This window comes from Pleurodeles waltl, chromosome 6 (assembly GCF_031143425.1).
Source record: "Pleurodeles waltl isolate 20211129_DDA chromosome 6, aPleWal1.hap1.20221129, whole genome shotgun sequence".
NCBI lineage: Eukaryota > Metazoa > Chordata > Amphibia > Caudata > Salamandridae > Pleurodeles > Pleurodeles waltl.
Window position 1 is genome coordinate 587,360,204 of NC_090445.1, and position 18,017 is coordinate 587,378,220.

The window sequence follows — 18,017 nt, forward strand, 5'->3', positions numbered from 1 at the left end:
TTCTTTCATTAATGCATAACAGTCAAACAAGCATGTAGTCTTCCTGTGCTTATATCTGTGCTTAGTAGTACATGTGGAGGTTTAGGAATTTTATCCTGACATGCAGAATTTAGGTTGGGTGGTGGCATAGAGGACACGTTGTAGATGATGGAGGATTTACAATGTTAGTAGTGCATGGAATAGGTAATGAAAGATGTATCTAGTAGTGGGGTAGTTGTTGTAGTGTGGATTGTAAGTTATATGTGGTGTCAACAAGTCTGACGCATTATTGGCTGTGGCTATAGATTGTCTATGGTGGTGCTGGAGGTGTTGTATAGGTGCTGTTGCACTCTCAGACATCAACTCTTCATGTAACAGTATGTTGCCAGCATTGCTGTGTCTGTGGGTAAAGAGAATCAACCTGGCCGCAAATTTGAAGTGTTCTGTAACTTCAGGCTCTGTATTTAATATCTCAATCCAAAAGTGTACAACATCCATGTACAAATGTTATAAAGAATGAGTATCTGTAATTCCAAAATATAATAGACACTGTGAGAGAGGCTCATTTCTTGTGATGTGGGGCACTTGTAAAGAGAGAGCCAGTGTAAAAACAGGGGACACAAAATCTTACTGTCGAGAGTGGAAATAGTCAAACTGGGCAAAATTTTGCATTGCCTTACTTTTTCGTATTTTCTACATATTGCCAAGTCCTATTCCTATTTTTATTCAGTCTTATTAGTTGCAAAGTTGGTATTTGGTTTTCACTTGTGGACCTTGCTAGGTTTTAATTGCACATGCTAATAATATTTCCATGGTGGCCAGGGTGAGCCGAAATGAAAGTGCAATGTAAGTTGACCTGGCAGCATTCTATGTATTTTTCAAGAAGGCACTTCTTTGGTGGTCTTGAATGATGCTGTAGATCATGGTCATATTGGGAAGGCAGGCAGTCAGGTAGCGAGTGATGGGACAGGATGTGAGAGTCAGCTGTGTGCCCGTAGGCCTTACAATCAACAATGCAAGGGCTGTTTCAGGTGAGTCATTTTGTTTACTTGCAGAGGGCTTAGGTCCCCACCCATTGCTTACCATTAGTTGGCTTCATCACCACTTGTTTCTTTACTTCTCTTGTGCTGGCGTCACTTCCTCTTTGTGAGGTTGTCCCTCCCCCTGGAGCTTGGCCCAAGTACTGTTTCCTTGCCCAATTTCCTGCCAGTGCTTAACAGTTGGGAGCTCTTTTTTTTTGCAGCACTGCATAAGAGTGCTTGTAAGCCTTCTGCCCTCAATCCACCTCCCCCTGTGCCACTCTGTGTTGTTGCGTGCCCCCCTCCTGCATGGCTGGTTGCTTGCCCCATCCTACCCACTCCCTACTGCGTTGTTGTTGCTTGCTCCCACAAAAAGACATATTGGCTTTGCCAATGCTTATTTTGCGCGCTTTAGTGGCTGATATTTGTACTCTTTTGCATTACTATTTCCTACCAGGCCAGGCAGTGCGGCTAGATTGTACCCTTTGTTTTCTCCTTTCTCTGCAGACTGGGCTGATATATGAGCCCTGTGGGAAGGGGCAGAACATACCTTTCAACTTTATTATGCACATTAGTAAGCAAGTCTCTCAGTTTTGGTGAGAGACTCTGGATTTTTCTCAAGTCAAACATTGTTTTACCTCTTTCATTCCTTGTATCATTGCATCACTATGTTTAAAGCACAACAACGCTAATTCATGCTTTAAGTCTTTTCGTGGAAGGAAAGAGGGTTGTGGCTGTGCTAAGCAGCAAAAGCAAAACTGGGATTGTGATGGGTCATTACTAGGCCCTCTATGTGTCCTTTACTTTAAAATAAAAAATCTGTTGCTCAACAAAGTGTGCAAGAACCCTTAAGTAATAGTGATGCAGAACATTTTACATTTCACATGTTTTATTCTTAATGCTTGGGAGTATTTCCTTTTCCAGACCGTCTGTTTCGTTCTTCAAGGAACATACAACTCTCTTCAATAGCACATATTCTGAACTGAGTGGTATGGGGTGGGGGTCTGGGGATAAGGTTGTGGGTCTGAGTACTAAGTCATGTTGGGACATGAGTCAGAGCTCAGGGGCTGTGGTTTATGGTAGACCACAAGCACTTTCAGACCCTGCTTTCCTTTGGTCTTATCAGCACCCCTCTGTGTTTACCAAGGTGATGGCGGTGTTTGCAGCACTTCTGCGGAGCTCAGGGGTGCCAGTCTTCCCCCTATTTAGATGACTGGCTGTTTAAGACAGGCTCATCCCAGGCTATCATCTCCGACCTCCAGACTACAGTGAACCTCCTGCAGTAGCTGGGGTTCACTATAAACTTGGCGAAGTCACACTTGACTTACTCTCATACCCTCCCTGTCATCAGAACTGTTCTGGTCACTGTATAGTTTTGTGCTTACCCTCCAAGCGGCGCGTCCAGGATATTCAAGCTTAGGTACCAGTGTTTTAGCCTCTATCCTGGATTTTGGTGAGAAGGACTCTGAGGCTGTTGGGACTTATGGCCTCCTGCTTCTTGCGGGTGACACATGCCAGATGGCATGTGTGGGATCTGCAGTTGGGCCTGTTGTTTCAGTGGACGCAGCAGCAGGGGAATCTCTCCGACATGGTCCTGATCTCGGAGGGAACACCATGCGATGAGCAGCGCTGGTTAATCAGTGATTGGGTCAGAGGCCCCAACCAAAACTGACAGTAGTGACAGATGTGCCCTTCCTGGGAAGGGGTGGCCATCTGAGAGAGGTTGAGATCAGAGTACTGTGGCCTCTGGCGGAATTCAGACTCTACGTCAATCTGCTGGACCTCCGAGCGATCCAACTGGCATTGAAAGGCTTTTTACACTCCGTCAAGGGAAGGCTAGTGCAGGTGTTAATGAACACCACCACCAGTGGTATTGCAACAATTGGGGTGGCGTCGTAGACCCTTTGTCAAGAGGCTCTGAGCCTCTGGACATCGCTGGAACAGCAGGGCATATCCCTGGTGGTTCAAAACCTGGCAGGCTCTCTGAACACCAAAGCAGACAAACTCAGCTGAAGATGCCTAGCGGATCACAATTGACGTCTTCACCCAGAGTTGGCGCAGGGTCTCTTTCAGCAGTAGGGAGTACCTTGGTTAGATCTGTTTTCCTCTTCTGAGAACGCTCAGTTTCAGCACTTTTATGGTCTGCAGTTTCAGAGGTGGCTCATGCTCGGAGAGTGAGTGAGCTGCAGGCCTGGTCATCCAAGCATATATATATATATATATATATATTCGGTGGCATGTGTAGCTGCAGATACACATGCTGTGCATAGTCCGCCGTCTGGTGTTGGGTCGGAGTGTTACAAGTTGTTTTTCTTCGAAGAAGTCTTTTCGAGTCACGAGACCGAGGGACTCCTCCTCCTTTGTTTCCATTGCGCATGGGCGTCGACTCCATCTTAGATTGTTTTTTTTTCCGCCATCGGGTTCGGACGTGTTCCTTTTCGCTCCGTGTTTCGGGACGGAAAGATAGTCATAACTTCGGAAAACTACGTCGGTATTGTTTCGTTCGGTATCTGGTTAGATTAGAGTCGACACCGAATATTGAAGAGCTCCGGTAGCCCTTCGGGGTAATTTCGATCCCCCGTCAGGGCCTGGTCGGCCCGACCGCGTGCAACATCGACACTGATGGAACGGACCCCGTTCCGATTCTGTCCTAAATGCCGATTCTGTCCTAAATACCCCTATACAGACTGTAACTTGTGCCTGTCACCCGAGCACAAGGAAGAAACGTGTGAGGTCTGTCGAGCGTTTCGGTCCAGAAAAACGCTCCGTGACCGAAGAGCCAGACGGTTGCAGATGGCGTCCGCGCCGACAGAACGACGAGGGTTCGAGGAACAGGGAGAAGAAGAAGAAACCTTCTCCATCCATGAATCGGACTCGGAAGAATTCGACGTTGAGGAAACCGTGAGTAGGACGTCGAAGCAAGCACCACACGGTAAAACAGACAAGGCCCAGGGGACGCCACTGCCGGCAGGCCATGGCACAACCCATAAAGTAGGTGACCGTCCATCGGCACCGAAAAAGGCCGAACTGGTGCCAAGGTCGTCCGACTCGGGTCGAGACACAGGCACGCAGCACTCTCGGGACCGAGAAAGTGTTGCTGAAAAAAGTCGGCACCGATACAGCGGAACTGAGGCTGCTCGGCCCAGAGACAGCGGCACCGAGGATGGTCGACGCCGAGAAAGTTCGACGCCGAAAAAGAGAAAATTCTCGTCGGAGCCGAAAACAACCAAAGAAACAGTTTCGGTGCCAAAACGCCCAGCAACCGAACCAACAGCCAGTTCGTACTCAGAGGAACAATCACTGTCCTCCCAAATGCGCAAACATAGGTTTGAAGAAGAGTTACAAACCACAGATGTAGACCATACCCAAAAACGGATCTTCATACAACGTGGTACAGGGAAGATCAGCACTCTTCCCCCAATCAGGAGAAAAAGGAAACTTGATTTCCAAACTCATGAAAAAACACCACAAGCAAAAGTGGTAAAGAAGGTAACTCCACCACCCTCTCCACCACAAATGACACATACATCACCGGCAAAGACTCCGTCACATTCACCAGCTCATACCACCATGAGCCAAGATGACCAAGATGCGTGGGGATCTCTATGACGCCCCAGTATCAGACAATAGCCCTGAGGCGTACCCTACCAAGCCCTCACCACCTGAGGACAGTAGAGCGTATGCACAGGTGGGAGCTAGGGCAGCAGAGTTCCATAACGTGTTTACACTCAGAGCCCGTCGAGGATGACTTCCTTTTCAACACCCTCTCCTCCACCCATAGCAATTATCAAAGCCTTCCTATGCTCCCAGGAATGCTAAGGCACTCAAAACAGATCTTTAAAGAACCTGTCAAAAGCAGAGTGATAACTCCAAGGGTGGAGAAAAAATATAAAGCACCACCCACGGACCCTGCTTTTATCACATCACAACTGCCACTAGATTCAGTTGTAGTAGGAGCAGCTCGTAAAAGGGCCAACTCGCACACTTCAGGCGACGCACCACCTCCGGACAAAGAGAGCCGCAAGTTCGACGCAGCTGGCAAAAGGGTTGCAGTACAAGCTGCAAACCAGTGGCGCATCGCTAACTCGCAGGCGCTCCTAGCGCGTTATGACAGAGCCCATTGGGACGAGATGCAGCATCTCATCGAGCATCTACCCAAAGAACTCCAGAAACGGGCAAAACAAGTGGTTGAGGAGGGACAAAATATCTCCAACAACCAAATACGTTCCTCTATGGATGCAGCGGATACAGCTGCAAGAACAATCAATACCGCTGTAACCATAAGGAGGCATGCATGGTTGCGCACATCCGGCTTCAAGCCCGAGATACAACAGGCAGTGCTCAATATGCCGTTCAATGAACAACAATTGTTTGGACCCGAAGTTGACACGGCAATTGAGAAATTGAAAAAAGACACGGACACAGCTAAGGCCATGGGCGCACTCTATTCCCCGCAGGGCAGAGGCACTTTCGGGACCTTTCGTAAAGCAACCTTCAGAGGGGGGTTTCGAGGTCAAGCCACACAAGCCAGTACCTCACAAACAACACCGTCTACCTACCAGGGACAGTACCAAAGGGGAGGCTTTCGGGGCCAATACAGAGGGGGACAATTCCCTAGAAACCGGGGAAAATTTCAGGGTCCCAAAACAACGCCAAACAAACAGTGACTCACAAGTCACTCAACCCCTTCACTCAACACCAGTGGGGGGAAGACTAAGCCAGTTCTACAAATTTTGGGAGGAGATAACAGACACTTGGGTCTTAGCAATTATCCGGCATGGTTATTGCATAGAATTTCTCCAATTCCCTCCAAACGTCCCACCAAAAGCACAGAATATGTCAAAACAGCATTTAGAACTGCTAGATCTGGAAGTTCAAGCATTACTACAAAAAGACGCAATAGAAATCGTACCAGGTCCACAAAGAAACACAGGAGTTTACTCACTGTACTTTCTAATACCAAAGAAAGACAAAACACTGAGACCAATCTTAGATCTCAGAATACTAAACACCTACATCAAATCAGAACATTTTCACATGGTCACGCTACAGGACGTATTACCACTGTTGAAACAGCAAGACTACATGACAACCTTAGATCTAAAAGACACGTATTTCCACATACCGATACATCCCTCGCACAGGAAATACCTAAGGTTCGTATTCAAGGGAATACATTACCAATTCAAAGTGTTGCCGTTTGGTATAACAAGTGCACCGAGAGTCTTTACAAAATGTCTAGCAGTAGTTGCTGCACATATCAGAAGGCAGCAAATACACGTGTTCCCCTACCTAGACGATTGGCTAATCAAGACCAACTCCCTAACAAGGTGTTCACACCACACAGATTATGTCATACAAACCCTCTACAAACTAGGGTTCTCCATAAACTATACAAAATCACACATTCTGCTGTGCCAAACACAGCAATACTTAGGAGCGACAATCAACACAATAAAAGGGATTGCCACTCCAAGTCCACAAAGGGTTCAAAATGTTCACAAAGTCATACGAGCCATGTATCCAACACAAAAAATACATGCAAAGATGGTGTTAAAACTCCTAGGCATGATGTCCTCATGCATAGCCATTGTCCCAAACGTAAGATTGCACATGAGGCCCTTACAACAGTGCCTAGCATCACAATGGTCACATGCACAGGGTCAACTTCTAGATCTGGTGTTGATAGACCGCCAAACATACATCTCGCTTCAATGGTGGAACAGCATAAATTTAAACAAAGGGCGGCCTTTCCAGGACCCAGTGCCACAATACGTGATAACTACAGATGCTTCCATGACAGGGTGGGGAGCACACCTCAATCAACACAGCATCCAAGGGCAATGGGACGTACATCAAAAAAGGCTTCATATAAATCACCTCGAATTGTTAGCGGTATTCCTAGCGTTGAAAGCATTTCAACCCATCATAATCCACAAATACATTCTTGTCAAAACAGACAACATGACAACAATGTATTATCTAAACAAACGGGGGAACACACTCGACACAGCTGTGTCTCCTAGCACAAAGGATATGGCAGTGGGCAATTCACAACCACATTCGCCTAATAGCACAGTTTATTCCAGGGATCCAGAATCAGCTAGCAGACAATCTCTCTCGGGATCACCAACAAGTACACGAATGGGAGATTCACCCCCAAATTCTAAACTCTTACTTCCAAATTTGGGGAACACCTCAAATAGACCTATTTGCAACAAAAGAGAATGCAAAATGCCAAAACTTCGCATCCAGGTACCCACACCAGCAGTCTCAAGGCAATGCTCTATGGATGAATTGGTCAGGGATATTTGCGTACGCTTTTCCCCCTCTCCCTCTTCTTCCATATCTAGTAAACAGATTGAGTCAAAACAAACTCAAACTTATACTAATAGCACCAACATGGGCAAGACAACCTTGGTATACAACACTACTAGACCTGTCAGTAGTGCCTCATGTCAAACTACCCAACAGACCAGATCTGTTAACACAGCACAGACAGCAAATCAGGCATCCAAACCCAGCATCGCTGAATCTAGCAATTTGGCTCCTGAAATCCTAGAATTTGGACACTTAAACCTCACACAAGAATGTATGGAGGTCATAAAACAAGCTAGAAGGCCATCCACTAGACACTGCTATGCAAGTAAATGGAAAAGATTTGTTTGCTACTGCCATAACAATCAAATTCAACCATTACATTCATCTCCAACGGATGTAGTAGGATACTTACTACATCTGCAGAAATCAAATCTGGCCTTCTCTTCCATAAAGATACATCTCGCAGCAATATATGCATACCTGCAGATTACTCATTCAACTTCACTGTTTAGAATACCTGTCATTAAAGCATTCATGGAAGGCCTAAAGAGAATTATACCACCAAGAACACCACCTGTTCCTTCATGGAACCTCAACATTGTCTTAACAAGACTCATGGGTCCACCTTTTGAACCCATGCATTCTTGCGAAATACAATACCTAACGTGGAAAGTTGCATTTCTCATCGCCATTACATCTCTAAGAAGAGTAAGTGAAATTCAGGCGTTTACTATACAAGAACCATTTATTCAAATACACAAAAATAAAGTAGTTCTAAGAACCAATCCAAAATTCTTACCAAAAGTTATCTCACCGTTCCACTTAAATCAAACTGTAGAACTACCAGTGTTCTTTCCACAGCCAGACTCAATAGCTGAAAGGGCACTACATACATTAGACATCAAAAGGGCACTAATGTACTACATTGACAGAACAAAACCAATTAGAAAAACAAAACAACTATTTATTGCATTTCAAAAACCTCATACAGGAAACCCAATATCAAAACAAGGTATAGCCAGATGGATCGTTAAGTGCATCCAAACCTGCTACCTTAAAGCAAAGAGAGAGCTGCCTATTGCACCAAAGGCACACTCAACCAGGAAGAAAGGCGCCACCATGGCCTTCCTAGGAAACATTCCAATGCATGAAATATGTAAGGCAGCATCATGGTCTACGCCTCACACATTTACTAAGCACTACTGTGTAGACGTGCTATCCGCACAACAAGCCACAGTAGGTCAAGCTGTACTAAGAACTTTATTTCAAACTACTTCCACTCCTACAGGCTGAACCACCGCTTTTGGGGAGATAACTGCTTACTAGTCTATGCACAGCATGTGTATCTGCAGCTACACATGCCACCGTACGGAAAATGTCACTTACCCAGTGTACATCTGTTCGTGGCATTAGTCGCTGCAGATTCACATGCGCCCACCCGCCTCCCCGGGAGCCTGTAGCCGTTTGGAAGTAATATCCAACATTTGTACATTTGTAAATATATTACATTAACCTTTATTTTGTACATACTTATTCATTCCATTGCATGGGCACTATTACTAACATACACAACTCCTACCTCACCCTCTGCGGGGAAAACAGTCTAAGATGGAGTCGACGCCCATGCGCAATGGAAACAAAGGAGGAGGAGTCCCTCGGTCTCGTGACTCGAAAAGACTTCTTCGAAGAAAAACAACTTGTAACACTCCGACCCAACACCAGACGGCGGACTATGCACAGCATGTGAATCTGCAGCGACTAATGCCACGAACAGATGTACACTGGGTAAGTGACATTTTCCATATATATATATATATATATATATATATATATATATATATATATGTTCAGAGGCATGTGTAGCTGCAGATACACATGTTGTGCATTATCCTGCCATCTAGTGTTGGGCTCGGAGTGTTACAAGTTGTTTTTCTTCGAAGTAGTCTTTTCGAGTTATGAGACCGAGTGACTCCTCCCTTTCGGCTTCATTGCACATGGGCGTCGACTCCATCTTAGGTTGTTTTCTTTCCGCCATCGGGTTCGGACGTGTTCCTCTTAGCTCCGTATTTCGAATCAGGAAAGTTAGCTAAATTATCGAAAATTCGACGGTATTGTTATCGTTCGGTACCGGGTTAGTGTTAGTGTATCGGCACAGACATCAAGAGTGCTCCGGCGGCCCTTCGGGGCTTCCGTTCTTCACCGAAGCCTGGTCGGCTCGACCACACCCGTCATCCCAGACTAATGGACCGGACCCCCTTCCGCTTCTGTCCTAAGTGTCATTCGAAGTATCCTAATACAGACCAGCACCGGGTCTGTAATCTGTGTTTATCACCTGAACCCACGAGGATACTTGCGAGGCTTGTCGAGCATTTCGATCAAAAAAGATCCTAAGAGATCGACGAGCAAGAAGACTGCAAATGGCGTCGACGCCGATAGAGCAACTCAACGTCATAGAGGAGGAAAGCATTTCCATCCAGGGGACGGAGTCGGACAAATCCGAAAGTGAACGAACCTAGACAGTGCAGCGAACGGAGTAAACCTGCCCCGTCCAAAACTCACACAAAGATATTTAAGGCCATGGGGACGCCAACAGGCCATGGCTTAACCCACTGAAAAAGGCCAGGGAATTGCCAAAGACTTTCGACTCCGGTCGAGATTCCGGCACCGAACGATCTCGGCATCGAGAGTTCGACTCACCCAAAGTGATAAAAATATCTTCTGAACCGAAAAAGACTACATCTGAAACCTCGGTACCGTAAAAAGCGGCTTTGGAGCCGAAAAGAAGCTCTTATACAGAAGAGCAAGGACTTTCCAGCCAAATGAAGGAAAGACATAGATTTGAGCAGGAATTAAGTATGGAAGAACCAGACCATACACAAAGGAGGTTACATATCCAGAAAGAGACTGGAAAGATACAAACTTTACCTCCAATCAAAACTAAAAGAAAACTTGCATTTCAGGAGACAGAAATGCAGCCTAAGGCAAAGGTGGTTAGAGACAAATCCCCACCACCAAGGGTATCACCACAACCGTCCCCACCGCACTCACCACAACTGTCACCAGTGGGAACACCTCCAATGCAGTCACCCACACATACAGGGATGACACAGGATGATGCTGATGCATGGGATTGTTATCCAACAAAGCCGTCCCCTCCAGAAGACAGTACTGCATATACGCAGGTACTATCCAGGGCAGCTATGTTCCAAAACGTAGCAATGCACTCAGAGCCGATAGAGGATGATTTCCTGTTTAACACCTTAGCATCCACCCACGCTTCCTATCAGGGTCTGCCAATGCTCCCGAGTATGCTCAAACACGCAAAACAGGTCTTCCAGGAGCCAGTTAAGGGAAGGGCTATCACGCCTAGGGTTGAGAAGAAGTACAAACCTCTCCCAACAGATCCTGTGTTCATAACACAACAACTTACACCAGACTCAGTGGTTGTAGGAGCGGCAAGAAAGAGAGCAAACTCTCAATCGTCAGGAGACGCTCCACCGCCTGACAAAGAAAGCAGAAAGTTTGACGCAGCGGGCAAATGAGTGGCAGCACAAGCAGCCAATCAATGGCGGATTGCTAATTCGCAAGCACTACTTGCTCGCTACGACAGGGCACACTGGGACGAGATGCAACACACCATACAGCACTTGCCCAAGGAACATCAGAAACGTGCTTAACAGGTTGTGGAAGAAGGGCAGGCCATATCTAACAACCAGATAAGGTCCACACTAGACTCTGCAGACACGGCAGCACGAACGGTCAACACGGCGGTAACCATTCGCAGGCATGCATGGTTAAGAAGTTCTGGATTTAAGCCAGAGATCCAACAAGCGGTGTTGAACATGCCATTTAATCAGGAACAGATGTTTGGGCCGGAAGTTGACACAACAATTGAGAAGTTAAAAAAAGACACGGCCAAAGCCATGGGCGCTCTCTATTCCCCACAAGTCAGAGGCACCTTTTAGGAAACCACAATTCAGAGGAGGGTTTCGACCGCAAACATCAGAGCCTTTCACCTCTGAAACCAGACCCACCTATCAGGCACAATATCAAAGGGGAGGGTTTCGTGGTTCCTATAGAGGACAGTTCCCAAGAGCAAGCAACAAAACCAAGCCAGACCAAATAGTGACTTCAATGTCACAAAACCCCAACACTTGTCACCAGTGGGGGGGAGGCTAACCGAATATTATTAAAACTAAACACATTACCACAGACGCATGGGTCCTATCAATTATCCAACATGGTTATTGCATAGAATTCACAAAATTCCCGCCAGATGTGCCACCAAGAACACACAATCTGTCCAAACAACACTTAGACCTATTACAAATAGAGGTCTACTACAAAAACAAGCAATAGAGCTAGTACCCAATCATCAGAAAGGAACAGGCGTCTACTCACTACATTTCCTAATCCCAAAAAAGGACAAATCGTTAAGACCCATCTTAGATCTCAGAACACTGAATCTCTTAAAAAAATCAGACGACTTCCACATGGTAACACTTCAAGACGTGGTTCCCTTACTGAAAAAGGAGGAATACATGTCAACATTGGATCTCAAGGATGCGTATTTCCACATACCCATCCATCCCTCTCAAAGAAGCTACTTAAAATTTGTAATACACTATCAATTCAAAGTGCTACTGTTCGGGATAACAACGGCCCCAATGGCATTCACAAAATGCCTAGCAGTAGTAGCCGCTCACATAAGGAGACAGCACATGCACGTATTCCCATATTTAGACGACTGGCTAATAAAAACCAACACTCAACAACAGTGTCTTCTTCACACGCAATACGTCATATAAACTCTACACAAACTAGGGTTCTCTATAAATTAGCAGAAGTCACATCTGCAACCATCCCAAATACAACAATACTTGGGAGCAACACTCAACACACAAAGAGCAGTTGCCACTCCAAGTCCACAGAAGGTCCAAGCGTTCCAAAATGTAACATCAAGCATATAGTCAAACCAACACTACCCAGTAAGGTTTGTAATGAAACTTCTAGGCATGATGTCTTCATGCATAGCCATTGTCCCAAATGCACGATTACACATGAGGCCCTTACATCAGTGCCTAGCAAAACAATGGACACAAGCACAGGGTCAACTTCAAGATCTAGTGTTGATAGACCGCCAAACACACTTCTCGCTTCAATGGTGGAACCCTATAAATTTAAACAGAGGGCGGCCATTCCAAGACCCAGTGCCTCAAGCTGTTATCACAACAGATGCTTCCATGATAGGATGGGGAGCACACTTCAACAAGCACAGCATACAGGGTCTGTGGGACAATCAGCAAAAACAACTTCACATAAATCATTTGGAACTGCTAGCGGTGTTTCTAGCATTAAAAGCTTTTCAGGTCTGTAAGGATGGGCTCTATGCCCATTTGGGGCTGCAGAACTTTCTTGTTTGAAATTGGTTTGCAGACCCACCTCCAGGGATGGTATTGCTTGGGTATCTATTCAAAGGAAAGGAATCTGCAGCCAGAAGCCTCTACCAGATGTACAAGTTACTTATCTTTGGTAACACCTTATCTGGTGATTCATAGTGCCAGATTCCTTAATGACCCACCCATCCTCTCCGCTCTGCTAAAAAAAATTCTATGGCTAGCGATTACCCTTTCAGGGCCCTAGTTTTGACTCACCAGTGGGTCAGTGTTCTTCATGGGTCCGCCCCTCTGGCTTGGAGAGTCGTGAAAAGAAATTGACGCCAGCGCACCTGGGTGATGCCTATGTAGGTACCACGATGTCGCTTCCAGCACGGACCCAATCGATGACTGACACAGAGCCGATCAACATCATCTACTGGCGCACAAGGGTACTTCTCATGATAAATCTTCTGGATCCAGTCTGATGCCTTGGGAGAATTCAAAGGTAAAGAATCAGCAGCTAGATACGGTCTCTAACAGATAAGGCATTACTGAAGGTAAGTAACTTGTTTATTAGGATAAGAATACTCTATCTGATGCTGACTAAAAAATCAGCACTAGCAAGCACTGATATAGCCAAATTATCTGTCTTGCTTCGTGTGTACGTGAACCCTGTTGTGTGATGTAGTTGAATGCGTTAACAGAAACATATGAAGAGGTATTCATATCCTTGTCGAGTTGCACGCCTTGAAATCACACGATTTCAGCTCACATTTTAGGCCCCTTGCATAGTTACATAACCGCTTTTTTTTTTTTTTTTTTTTTTTTTTTTTATAAATGATTTCAAGTTTTTTTTAAATTTTCTTATTTTAGCGAGCCCACCCACTTTGTTCATGCCACCTAAACCACTTGCTGAAGTGCATGGAATATTATTTTGATCTTTGCTTCACGCTTTTCACCTGTGAAATCGTCATCATGCCTAAGAGATAGCTCAGTGAGTTTCACGTTCATTTGATCACACCGGTGATTTGTAGGTTCTTTATTTACCCCATAGTCCTCCAAAAATTAAACCTGTGACACTGACCAACAAATGTTTGTCGATAGCATTCGTTTCTTGAAAGTGGGCCACTTTTTTGGGTGCTAGTGTTTATTTGTGATACTAGTCCGACTCAGCTGGATATGTTGCATTTTAAAATTTGTAAGCTGACGTGGAGTAATGTGTACATTGTGCTGCCGCCGTGAAATCCGGGAGTCAACCTATTTTTGTAGTCAGAACACATGACTCACTTTTGGAAATGTACGCAGAACTGTTTGGAAAGATTTCATTTAATGTCTTGGGACGCTGAGTCATCTGCTCTTTTTGTTTTACTGTCTTTCTTATGACGCCTTTTTCGCTTTCGCGGTCACTGCCAGTGTAAGTTTCTTTTATTATTTGTTTTATTCAGTGTTGTGCCTCGGTGACGCCTTTACTATGCTGATGCATTGAACACATTGTTTTTTTTCGTAGTGGGGAAAACCCATAAATTAAGCCTTATATGGTGGCGAAGTTTCCTGTTGCGTCCATGGCAGGTGCCTGGGTTTTACCACTTCCTCACAGGTTCGAACCCAGCGAGTCAACTCGAACCTTCCTCATCTTTCCGACGTCTACAAAACGAGCAAAAATGAGTTCGAAAACAAATTGGTTATCAGCACTTTTATGCTTTTTTACGTTATATACAGTGTGAGTTTATATTGCTAGCACTTCATGGAGATTGCCGTTTTGGAGTGAATTTTGCTGAATTGAACAGGAAGCCAGAGGCATGAATTGGAGACTGATCTATAACTTAAGTAAATATGAATGAAGCAGGAACAAGTAGCAGCTCTCCTTGGCCCTGCACACTTTTACACCGCTGCATACGCGCACCTTACCCCAAAAATCGGGCCTACATCACTTCATATTCATAAACTGCCATGTGCAACACGAGGTACAACTGCGTACAAACACTTACCCAACCGCAAACACCCAAAAGGTACTTTCTACCACCTACGCTGCCCTTCCACCTGCGCATTCCCATTGTCCCCAATTTCGATATGGAGGGGGAAGAGATGGTTGGTCTTAGACTGAGACCAGCGCGGTGTTCTCCATAAAATTGCAGCTCCTTCTCCACCCGTTAGTTGTGTTTCAACTAATACTAAAAGCATGTCGCCATGGTGAACTTCAGTAACATATTTTATCTGTACAACAAGATTTTCCCAAATTTGGTGACTTACCACGAGCTTGCCATGCCAACATGTGTTTCTCAACATTTGTGCCAGTACTTGCAGGGAATAATGCCGTTTTCGAGGTGGTTAACTTTTCTAAATATGCGGGGACTTTACAGGAGCAATGTCGGAACCGCTCCGTTCATTCTGATCCTTTCCTTCCTAACCGCCACCTTCCGAACCCCCGTCTCGTAGATCGAATGTGAATGTCAACCTTTCACATTCAATCTATGCACCACACATCTTCCCCTCTTATCAACAACAACAAAACAAATAACATACTTAAAATTTGGAAAATACATATAAGAGAAAATACATAATACATGTACCTCCTAAAGGAAATTAATTTTTTACATTGAATTGGAAGCATTCCCATTTAGTTAACTTCCCATCACAAATTCATTGAAATGCCTTGGTAATTTCCTTTCTCTCAAACTTTTACGAATAGGTATCACGTCATCCTCCCGATTCCTAGATTCAAGACCACGGAATTCACCGCCTCCTTCACCTCTGTCTGGCCGCGCATCCTCGTATCCCCACAAATATCCACTCTCTTCATCAAAATCTTCACACCCAAATTCCTGGGGAATGTTACTTGCTTTAAACAAACTCACATGCCGCAAATTACGTACTCTTCCATCCTCAAGCTGAACTGCACCATTCAATACCTTCACCACTTTCATAGGGCGTGACCATCTCGCATTCCCTTTATTTATTAGCCCAAAATTCTTCACACGTACGTACTGTCCAACTGCCAAGTTTGGCATATTTTTTCCACTATTGATTTTGCTTAAAACTTTGTTTTGATACTCTTGCACCCGATTTCTCACAGAGCTAAAGTCTACCCCACCAAAACTTCCTTGCCTTCTGTTCATCAACCACCAAGGGATTAGTTTAGAAGATGGTTTCCGACCCCTCAGTAACTCGAAAGGTGTTTTTCCAGTGACTGAATGTGGCGTAATTCTGTATGATAACAACATATTTTGGATGGCCTCCTTCCAAGACAAATTAGATTCTAAAGCTAATTGTATAGTGTCCTTAATAACCTTGTTGAACCTTTCAACCTGACCATTGCCTTCAGGATGGTATAATGACACCCTCACATGATTTACCCCACAGCTCTTCAAAAAGGAACTCATCTTAACAGAAGTAAGTTGTACACCATTGTCCGAAACAATAGTTTCAGGAATTCCTTCCCTCACAAATACATCTTTTAAGAATTGGATCACAGTATCAGTAGTTATATTGCCAACCATACGAACCTCTGGCCATTTGGAAAAATAATCAACTAGGACAATCGCATACCCTTCCTTAGCAGGTAAGTTAACAAACGGACCCATAAAATCAATTGCAACTTTGCGCCACGGGCCATCAGGCAACTCAACCAACTGTAATGGTACCACTAATGGTTTCACAGACTTATCACTCAGTACACACTTACCACACTCTCTTACCCAACGATCTACCATACCATCTAACCCCGGCCACCAAAAAACTTCTTTGATCTTCCTCCTGGTACTTGCCATGCCACCATGACCTTCATGTCCCAACTTAACAATGGTATCACGCATACCATAGGGAGGCACAATTGTATCACCTCTTAATATAATATCATTCGACACAGACAATTCCTCTTTAATCTTCCAAAATGTACTGCTCTCACCTCGTAAACTACGTTCTGATGGCCATCCTTTCAAAATAAACTCCTTCACTTTCAACAAAACCTCATCCTTCTGCATTTCTCTCATCCACACGCATTCAGATAAATTGTCATGCACATTCCCATTTTGCAGAAACATAGCATCCCTATAAGTGAACGCAACATCACACTCTCCATCATCAATTTCCTCGGCACTACTATGCGATAGTGGTAACCGAGACAACCCATCTGCTACACAATTACTTTTCCCTGGAAGATGCAAAATCTCAAAGTGATACATTTGTAATTTGGAAGCCAACCTTGCCAACCTAGGAGTGAGGTTCCTTCCCCCTCCCGCGCTCAAAATATTAATCCGAGGTTTGTGATCTGTACAAATTTTAAATTTGCGCCCCCATATGTACATCCTAAATCGTTGCACAGCCCACGTAGCGGCCAATAACTCCTTCTCAATTACAGAATAGTTCCTCTCTGCTTGAGACAGAGTACGAGAAGCATATGCAACCACCCATGTGTCTCCTTTCTTCTTCTGAGACAAAACCGCACCAATACCATATGCGGAAGCATCTACTGCTATAATACATTCAGCAGTTTCATCAAACGATTTGAGACAAGAGGCATTGACAATTTCTTTCTTTATAGTCGAAAACTCCTTGGAATGTATCTCTGTCCAGCAGAACGTCGCATTTTTCCTCAGCAAGGCACGGAGGTTCTCCACCTTGGATGCAAAGTTTTCCACAAAGCGAGAATAAAACTCTGCTAGGCCTAAAAATGATAACAATTGTTCCTTGCACCTTGGTTCTGGAGCCTCACTAATAGCTTTGATGTGACTAACCTTAGGTCGAATACCATCCTTAGAAATAATATGACCTAAATATTCCACGTGGCTCTCTCCAAATTTGCACTTTTGATCCTTAGCAGTTAATCCATAGTCACTCAGTGCTTGCAATACTATTTTTAAGTTCCGGTCATGCTCACTTCTGTCGCGACCATATACTAAAATGTCATCCTGGAATACCTTTGCCCCCTTAACATTCGAAAGTATTTTGGACAATTCCCTCTGAAAAACTGCAGACGCACTAGCCAATCCAAATGGCATCCTTTTGTACTGGAACATCCCCTCCGGTGTAATAAAAGCTGTACAATGTTTAGACTCAGGACTTAAATGTATCTGGTGATACGCACTTGCCAAGTCGATGGTTGAAAATACAGTAGCATCTCCAATAGACGACATCAATTCCTGCAAATTTGGTAAAGGAAATGTATCTATCCAAATTGCATCATTGAGTGCCCGCAGGTCAACACACAACCTGAGGTCCCCACTGGATTTTACCGAAATTACAATCGGAGAAACCCAATCGGAGCACTCAATGGGTTCAATAATATCATTATCTCACAAATCCTTTAACATCTCCTTCAATT

At 44.7% G+C, this 18,017-nt stretch overlaps 1 protein-coding gene across 5 annotated transcripts in view; it reads left to right on the forward strand.

The window, feature by feature from the left end:
• Window positions 1-18,017, forward strand: part of ILRUN (inflammation and lipid regulator with UBA-like and NBR1-like domains) — a 245,747-nt gene that overhangs the window by 191,445 nt on the left and 36,285 nt on the right. The window lies entirely within an intron of this gene.